Here is an 8866-nt window from a genome sequence, read left to right on the forward strand (position 1 = left end):
AGGAAGGCCTGGGAGTTCATCTGGGAAAACATCTGGAAATTCATTGACCACGAGGATTAATTGTAGAGTAGGCAGCTTCGCCTCCGCATCGCTAACGCGAACAAGATGATAAATGTAACCTTTTGAGATCATCTTCCTTGCCTTAAGATAGGAAATAAACCTACCTTTCGGCGTAGCAATGTTCCCCTTCCATTCAATGGCGGGTTCACCTGGAAACTGAAACCTAACCATCTTCGTACGACAGTCAACATTTGCATAGCATGAGGCCAACCAGTCCATTCCCATTATCACATCGAAATCAACCATTTCTAACTCAAATAAATTTGCCGAGGTTTGACGACTACAAATCATCACAGTGCAACCTTTATATACCCTTCTAGCAATCACAGAATCTCCTATCGGAGTGGATACCGCAAGTGGTTTATTATTAATTCAGGTTCAATGCCAAACTTATTAGCCACAAAGGGTGTAACATATGATAAGGTAGATCCTGGATCAATTAGCTCATATACATCATAAGAAAACACAGACAATATACCTGTAACAACATCCGGAGATGACTCGAGATCTTGTCGACCTACTAGAGCATAGGTTCGATTTTGAGCACCACTCGAACTTGGCACTGAACCTCTACCTCTACCACGACCTATCGACTGTTGAAAACCTTGTGCTGGAGGTCGAACTGATGAGGAAGAACCAGACACAAATCCTGTCGGTCGAGCCATACCACCACCTCCTCTGTTAGGAAAATCCCGCATCATATGGCCAGGCTGTCTGCAAGAATAGCACGCATCGAAACCTCGACGGCACAGTCCAAAGTGGGCCTTGCCGCACTGATCACAACGAGGTGTTGGGGGTCTCGTCTGACTAGTATCTCTATGAAATTGTGAACCTGATGCCCTCGAACTCTGACCTGAACTAGAATAGGTAAATCGATCATACCGAGGCCTCTGAAACTGTGGAGGAGCACTAGCTACAGGTGGTGCCGAACTCCTCAAAGATTGGGGCCTGATACTGCCTCTGAACTCATCAGAATACCCTGCAAATCTCGCCCTCTTATGCTGGCCCCTATCCTGCTCCCTATCTGCCCTCTGCTGGCGGTTACGATCCTCTAGGGTTTGGGCATAAGCCTGAATATGGGAAATATCCATGCCCTCTACCAAGGAGGCTGTTGTGCACTCATTTATCAGATGTGGTCCCAACCCGTTCACGAATAGATGCACCCTATCACTCATTTCGGCCACCATATGGGGAGCATACCTTGCTAAAGAATCAAATTGTATACTATACTCTCGTACACTCATATTACCCTGTCGAAGGTTCAAGAACTTATTAGCTCTTGCTCGTCGTATCTCAACTGGCAAGTAGTGACGAAGAAAGGCCTCAGAAAATTCCTTCCACACGGCTGGAGGAGCGTTCGGACCCCTAGATCTCTCCCAACTATCATACCAGAAAACCGCTAAATCCCGTAACCGATAAGAAGCCAACTCTACTGCCTCCGTATCACTAGCATGCATAACCCGCAATGTACGATGAACCTGATCAATAAATGTTTGTGGGTCCTCCTTGGGATCTGATCCGGTAAACACTGGAGGGTCTAGATTAATAAAATCACGAACTCTCGCACTAACCGGTTTATCAGCAACACCGGTATTCTGCCTCTGAGCCTGAGCAGCTACCAAGCTAGTCAACAACTGCACCGCACTGCGCATATCGTGGTCTGTAGTGCCAGACGGGGGAACTGGATCTACTGGGTGCCTCCTAATATCCTCTGGAGGAGATGGCGAGGTATGAGACGGCATCTCACTCTGAGCCTCACTTTGGCCTGCTCTGGCTGGAGGCACCTGAATGTTACCCTCTCCCACAGTTGTATCAAGTCGTTTACTAATCGCTTGCTTCCTAGTTGAAGGCATCGCTGAAAGAAAATAAGGTGAATATTAGATATGAACACTTACGACTCAACTCTATGCACGATCTAGATTCAGGAAGAAGGTAACAACCCTAGATGTCACGTAGCCTCCTGATTATAAATGTGGCGCGCTACACATCCATAATCAAAACTCTACTAGACATGGCTCATAGACAACCCCTAGGACAGACATGCTCTGATACAAAGTTTGTCACGACCCAACTGGAGGGTCATGACTAGCACCCGGGCCATAATTGCCGAGCACCAACGTACATTTTATCTAACCTTCATTATTATCTTTAAGGGCCGACAAGATCAATATAAATAGTAGACATGGATCATGAACATCCAACAATGAAAGATAATGTTATGAACATACATAACATGGGACGACAAGACTGTCAAGAACTATATATAAGGTACGAGCTATCATGATGCCATGAAAGACTATACAACAAAAATCAGCCAAAAAGGCATTCTAAACCTTATATAAGTCGACACCTGTCTATGAGCCTCTAAAGGAACATAAGTGCTACAACATTGCTGGAACAGGGCCCCGACAAACCCATAATGTCTATAACAAAAATGCATACCAAGACCACGACAAGTCCGGAGAAGGGATCTCGCCCATAACCGCTGAACTGGACAGCCTACTGTGGTGGGGGAGCTACGTCTACCTGTCTATAAGGACCTGCAGCATGACATGCAGCGTCCACAAATAAAAAGGACGTCAGTACGAATAAAGTACTGAGTATGTGAGGCAAGAAAGCATAAGTAAGAACAGTAATGTAAACAAGGATAGAGAATATACAACCTGTGACATCTGGGTACCTCTGAGGGCTACTGACGTGAAATACATGATACATACATATATATACATAAACTTTTAAAACATACGCCTTTGTGGGCATCACCATCATCATATCGTACCCGGCCATAATAGGCTCGGTAAAACGTACCCGGCCATCATAGGGCTCGGTAGAATCGTACCCGGCCACGTGGAGCTCGGTAAAACCCAACTGATCAGTGGTTGCACAATAGGTGCCATACCCGGCCGACTATAGCGCGGCTCGGTAGAGTAAAATAGATACATATATATGATGCATGCTGGACTCATTGGAATCACATTTTGAACCTTTCGGAGTGACGTAAGGTCGGTATCCTTCGTACATGTTATTAGGATTAACTCTTCATCAAGAATCTTATAAGAATAAGGAACTACCAACAACATTGATAATATAAGAATAAGAGAAGTAACATCAATATCAATCGTTTCATAAGAAGGGCAGCAATGTAAGTACTGCTAGCTTCTAAGAGTAGAGTATCTTTGGGAGCTCGTTCATTACATTATGTACAATCGGAGTCGTGCAAAAGAATGAAGGGGATAGCCTCACATACCTTGTATATACTGCCCAACCTCAAGCTATGCAAATGTCACGACTCCTTAGTCTACAATAAGACAAATGACACTATCATTATCGTTTAAGCGTCGTAACTATTATGTATCGACCACAACCTATTTTACGATGAAACGGACAGCACCTCCCCTATTTATATGACTTCCCACAAGTCAATACAATCACCAAACAGCCCAAACAACATCATTAATAATCATATTGAGCCTCCAAAACAGTCCACCAACCAACAACATTACTACCAAGCCTTTCGATATATATTTCACAAGTTCTAGCTTCAATGACTTAGCTGCAACTTGGATAATCTTAAATATCTATAGAGTAAGGGGTTCCTTACCTTTAAACAGAAAGAACAACTCCAATTTGACCTTAATGTTCCACGAAATATCCCTCAAATTCTGCCACAAGAACAAGGAAGCGAAACTAGCAATCAATTTGGGCTTTTCGGAACTAGAATTACTTTAGAAGACTTGAAATCACCTAGGGTTGATATTAAGAACTTTAAGGAGTATTTACAGAACATAAAACACTTAAAACAACCTCCAACACGAGCTGGAACAACACAAAAATCAGCAACAACAAGAAGAACAAGAAACTTACTAGCGCCACGGGATTCCCGACACTTGATTTGTGTTGTTTGCCCTTTGTTTGGGTCTTGGATCATGAGAGAACCTTGAGAGAGTGTTTTTAGGTGTCTAGGGTCTGAAGAGAATGAAAATAATGACTTGAAACGGGGTTGAGGTATCTTATATATATCCATATGTCTTAAACCGCCTTTGTGGGCCCCATAGAGAGCAGCTTGGCGCACTCTCGCGAAAATGCAAATATCTCTCTATTCCGAGATCGTATCGACAAATGGTTTAATGCGTTGGAAACTAGACTCATAGATATTCAATTTTATAGGTAGATCACCCCATAATTCCAAGCACATTGGGAGAAAAATGAAGTAACATTTTACCTAATGTTTAAGTAAACTTATAAACCTAAGTTGCGACAACTTTTATCGACTTTTGTTTCATAACTCGCTTGACCTCATGACTTATGATACGGATATTATATGATTCAAATATATTAAAACAAGACCTCTTGGGACAGTTAATCACCTCTAGTGTTACCCGAAAATACAGGTTACAACATCCTTGATTCGTTTAACTTCAAATACTTGTTAACCCCTCTTATACACCCTTGTATCGTTTAAGACCAATAGGATTAACTTCTTATGATCTCAAAGATAATCTCTTCTTGGATTTACGTCTACTAACTAACGACGTGATCTAAGGTACGCAAATTTGGGTTGTAACATGCTACCTCTGCTGCTCAAGTAATGACTGAGTTTGCAGAACATGCAAGCCTAGCTGCCAGAGCTGTTGTAGAACTTTCAAGGCAATATTGTGTTGATGATGGTGGTTCATGCCACTTAATTTTCAAGGATGAAAGGTTGGAACATGGGAAATCATTTCCTGGAGATGGTAATGGTAATTCTTCTATTGGCAGGCATAATTGGAATATAAAATTTAAGGATTCTACCTCTACTGCTCAAGCAGCGGCTGAGTTTGCAGAACATGAAAGCCTAGGTGCCAGAGATGTTGTAGAACTTTCAAGGCAATATTGTGTTGATGATGGTGGTTCATGCCACTTGGTTTTCAAGGATGAAAGGTTGGAACAAAGGCAATCATTTCCTGGAGATGGTAATGGTAAGTTTTCTATTGGCAGGCAGAATTGGAACATGAAATTTAAGGTTACTACCTCTGCTTCTCAAGTAGCGGCTGAGTGTGCAGAACATGCAAGCCTAGCTGCCAGAGCTGTTGTAGAACTTTCAAGTCAATATTGTGTTGATGATGGTTCTTCATGCCACTTGGGATTCAAGGATGAAAGGTTTGAACAAGGGCAATCGTTTCCTGGAGATGGTAATGGTAATTTTTCTATTGGCAGCCAGAATTGGAACATGAAATTTAAGGATTCTACCTCTGCTGCTCAAGTAGCAACTGAGTTTGCAGAACATGCAAGCCTAGCTGCCAGAGCTGTTGTAGAACTTTCAAGGCAATATTGTGTTGATGATGGTGGTTCATTCCACTTAGTTTTAAAGGATGAAAGGTTGGAACATGAGCAATCATTTCCTGGAGATGGTAATGGTAATATTTCTATTGGCAGGCATAATTGGAATATGAAATTTAAGGATGCTACCTCTGCTGCTCAAGCAACGGTTGAGTTTGTAGAACATGAAAGCCTAGCTGCCAGAGCTGTTGTAGAACTTTCAAGGCAATATTGTGTTGATGGTGGTGGTTCATGCCACTTGGTTTTCAAGGATGAAAGGTTGGAACATGGGCAATCATTTCCTGGAGATCGTAATGGTAATTTTTCTATTGGCAGGCAGAATTGGAACATGAAATTTAAGGATGCTACCAATGCTACTCAAGCAGCGGCTGAGTTTACAGAACATGCAAGCCTAGCTGCCACAGCTGTTGTAGAACTTTCAAGGCAATATTGAGTTGATGATTATGGTTCATGCCACTTAGTTTTCAAGGATGAAAGGTTGGAACATGGGTAATCGTTTCCTTGAGGTGGTAATGGTAATTTTTCTGTTGTCAGTCAGAATTGGAGCATGAAATTTAAGGATGCTACATCTGCTGCTCAAGTAGCGACTGAGTTTGCAAAACATGCAAGCCTAGCTACAAATGTTGTTGTATAACTTTCAAGGCAATATTGAGTTGATGATGGTGGTTCATGCCACTTAGGTTTCAAGGATGAAAGGTTGGAACGTGGGCAAGCATTTCCTGGAGATGTTTATGTAAATTTTTCTGTTGGCAAGCAGAATTGGAACTTGAAATTTAAGGATGCTACCTCTGCTGCTCAAGTAGCGGCTGAGTTTGCAGAACATGCAAGCCTAGCTGCCAGAGTTGTTGTAGAACTTTCAAGGCAATATTGTGTTGATGATGGTGGTTCAGGCCACTTAGGTTTCCAGGATGAAAGGTTGGAACATGGGCAATCATTTCTTGGAGATGGTAATGGTAATTTTTCTATTGGCAGGCAGAATTGGAACATGAAATTTAAGGATGCTACCATTGCTACTCAAGCAGCGGCTGAGCTTGCAGAACATGCAAGCCTAGCTGCCAGAGCAGTTGTAGAACTTTTGAGGCAATATTGTGTTGATTATGATGGTTCATGCTACTTAGGTTTCAAGGATAAAAGGTTGGAACATGGGAAAGCGTTTCCTGGAGATGGTAATGTTAATTTTTCTATTAGCAAGCAGAATTGGAACATGAAATTTAAGAATGCTACCTCTGCTGCTCAAGCAGTGGCTGAGTTTGCAGAACATGCAAGCCTAGCTGCTAGAGCTGTTGTCGAACTTTCAAGGCGATATTGTGTTGATGAAGGTGGTTCATGACACTTAGGTTTCAAGGATAAAATGTTGGAACATGGGCAATCATTTCCTGGAGATGGTAATGGTAATTTTTCTATTGGCAGGCAGAATTGGAACATGAAATTTAAGGATGCTACCATTGCTACTCAAGCAGCGACTGAGTTTGCAGAACATGCAAGCCTAGCTGCCAGAGCTATTGTAGAACTTTCAAGGCAATATTGAGTTGATGATTATGGTTCATGCCACTTAGTTTTCAAGGATTTTTCTGTTGGCAGGCAGAATTGGAGCATGAAATTTAAGGATGCTACCTCTGCTGCTCAAGTAGAGACTGAGTTTGCAAAACATGCAAGCCTAGCTACAAATGTTGTTGTATAACTTTCAAGGCAATATTGAGTTGATGATGGTGGTTCATGCCACTTAGGTTTCAAGGATGAAAGGTTGGAACGTGCGCAAGCATTTCCTGGAGATGGTTATGTTAATTTTTCTGTTGGCAAGCAGAATTGGAACATGAAATTTAAGGATGCTACCTCTGCTGCTCAAGTAGCGGCTGAGTTTGCAGAACATGCAAGCCTAGCTGCCAGAGCTGTTGTAGAACTTTCAAGGCAATATTGTGTTGATAATGGTGGTTCAGGCCACTTAGGTTTCCAGGATGAAAGGTTGGAACATGGGCAATCATTTCTTGGAGATGGTAATGGTAATTTTTCTATTGGCAGGCAGAATTGGAACATGAAATTTAAGGATGCTACCATTGCTACTCAAGCAGCGGCTGAGCTTGCAGAACATGCAAGCCTAGCTGCCAGAGGAGTTGTAGAACTTTTGAGGCAATATTGTGTTGATTATGATGGTTCATGCTACTTAGGTTTCAAGGATAAAAGGTTGGAACATGGGAAAGCGTTTCCTGGAGATGGTAATGTTAATTTTTCTATTAGCAAGCAGAATTGGAACATGAAATTTAAGAATGCTACCTCTGCTGCTCAAGCAGTGGCTGAGTTTGCAGAACATGCAAGCCTAGCTGCTAGAGCTGTTGTCGAACTTTCAAGACGATATTGTGTTGATGAAGGTGGTTCATGACACTTAGGTTTCAAGGATAAAATGTTGGAACATGGGCAATCATTTCCTGGAGATGGTAATGGTAATTTTTCTATTGGCAGGCAGAATTGGAACATGAAATTTAAGGATGCTACCATTGCTACTCAAGCAGCGACTGAGTTTGCAGAACATGCAAGCCTAGCTGCCAGAGCTATTGTAGAACTTTCAAGGCAATATTGAGTTGATGATTATGGTTCATGCCACTTAGTTTTCAAGGATTTTTCTGTTGGCAGGCAGAATTGGAGCATGAAATTTAAGGATGCTACCTCTGCTGCTCAAGTAGAGACTGAGTTTGCAAAACATGCAAGCCTAGCTACAAATGTTGTTGTATAACTTTCAAGGCAATATTGAGTTGATGATGGTGGTTCATGCCACTTAGGTTTCAAGGATGAAAGGTTGGAACGTGCGCAAGCATTTCCTGGAGATGGTTATGTTAATTTTTCTGTTGGCAAGCAGAATTGGAACATGAAATTTAAGGATGCTACCTCTGCTGCTCAAGTAGCGGCTGAGTTTGCAGAACATGCAAGCCTAGCTGCCAGAGCTGTTGTAGAACTTTCAAGGCAATATTGTGTTGATAATGGTGGTTCAGGCCACTTAGGTTTCCAGGATGAAAGGTTGGAACATGGGCAATCATTTCCTGGAGATGGTAATGGTAATTTTTCTATTGGCAGGCAGAATTGGAACATGAAATTTAAGGATGCTACCATTGCTACTCAAGCAGCGGCTGAGCTTGCAGAACATGCAAGCCTAGCTGCCAGAGGAGTTGTAGAACTTTTGAGGCAATATTGTGTTGATTATGATGGTTCATGCTACTTAGGTTTCAAGGATAAAAGGTTGGAACATGGGAAAGCGTTTCCTGGAGATGGTAATGTTAATTTTTCTATTAGCAAGCAGAATTGGAACATGAAATTTAAGAATGCTACCTCTGCTGCTCAAGCAGCGGCTGAGTTTGCAGAACATGCAAGCCTAGCTGCTAGAGCTGTTGTAGAACTTTCAAGGCAATATTGTGTTGATGAAGGTGGTTCATGCCACTTAGGTTTCAAGGATAAAAGGTTCGAACATGGGCAATCATTTCCTGGAGATGGTAATGGT

General features: G+C 42.1%; 1 long non-coding RNA gene across 1 annotated transcript; it reads right to left on the reverse strand.

Annotated features, from left to right (window-relative positions):
* Nucleotides 1-3296: 3296 nt before the first annotated feature.
* Nucleotides 3297-4036, reverse strand: LOC138903832 (uncharacterized). Its single transcript, XR_011413181.1, has 3 exons — nt 3925-4036; nt 3662-3722; nt 3297-3358 (listed from the first exon to the last, which is right to left on the reverse strand). It is a non-coding gene; the product is annotated as an uncharacterized lncRNA (long non-coding RNA).
* Nucleotides 4037-8866: the final 4830 nt, after the last annotated feature.

This window comes from Nicotiana tomentosiformis, unplaced genomic scaffold, assembly GCF_000390325.3.
Source record: "Nicotiana tomentosiformis unplaced genomic scaffold, ASM39032v3 Un00013, whole genome shotgun sequence".
Classification (NCBI taxonomy): Eukaryota; Viridiplantae; Streptophyta; class Magnoliopsida; order Solanales; family Solanaceae; genus Nicotiana; species Nicotiana tomentosiformis.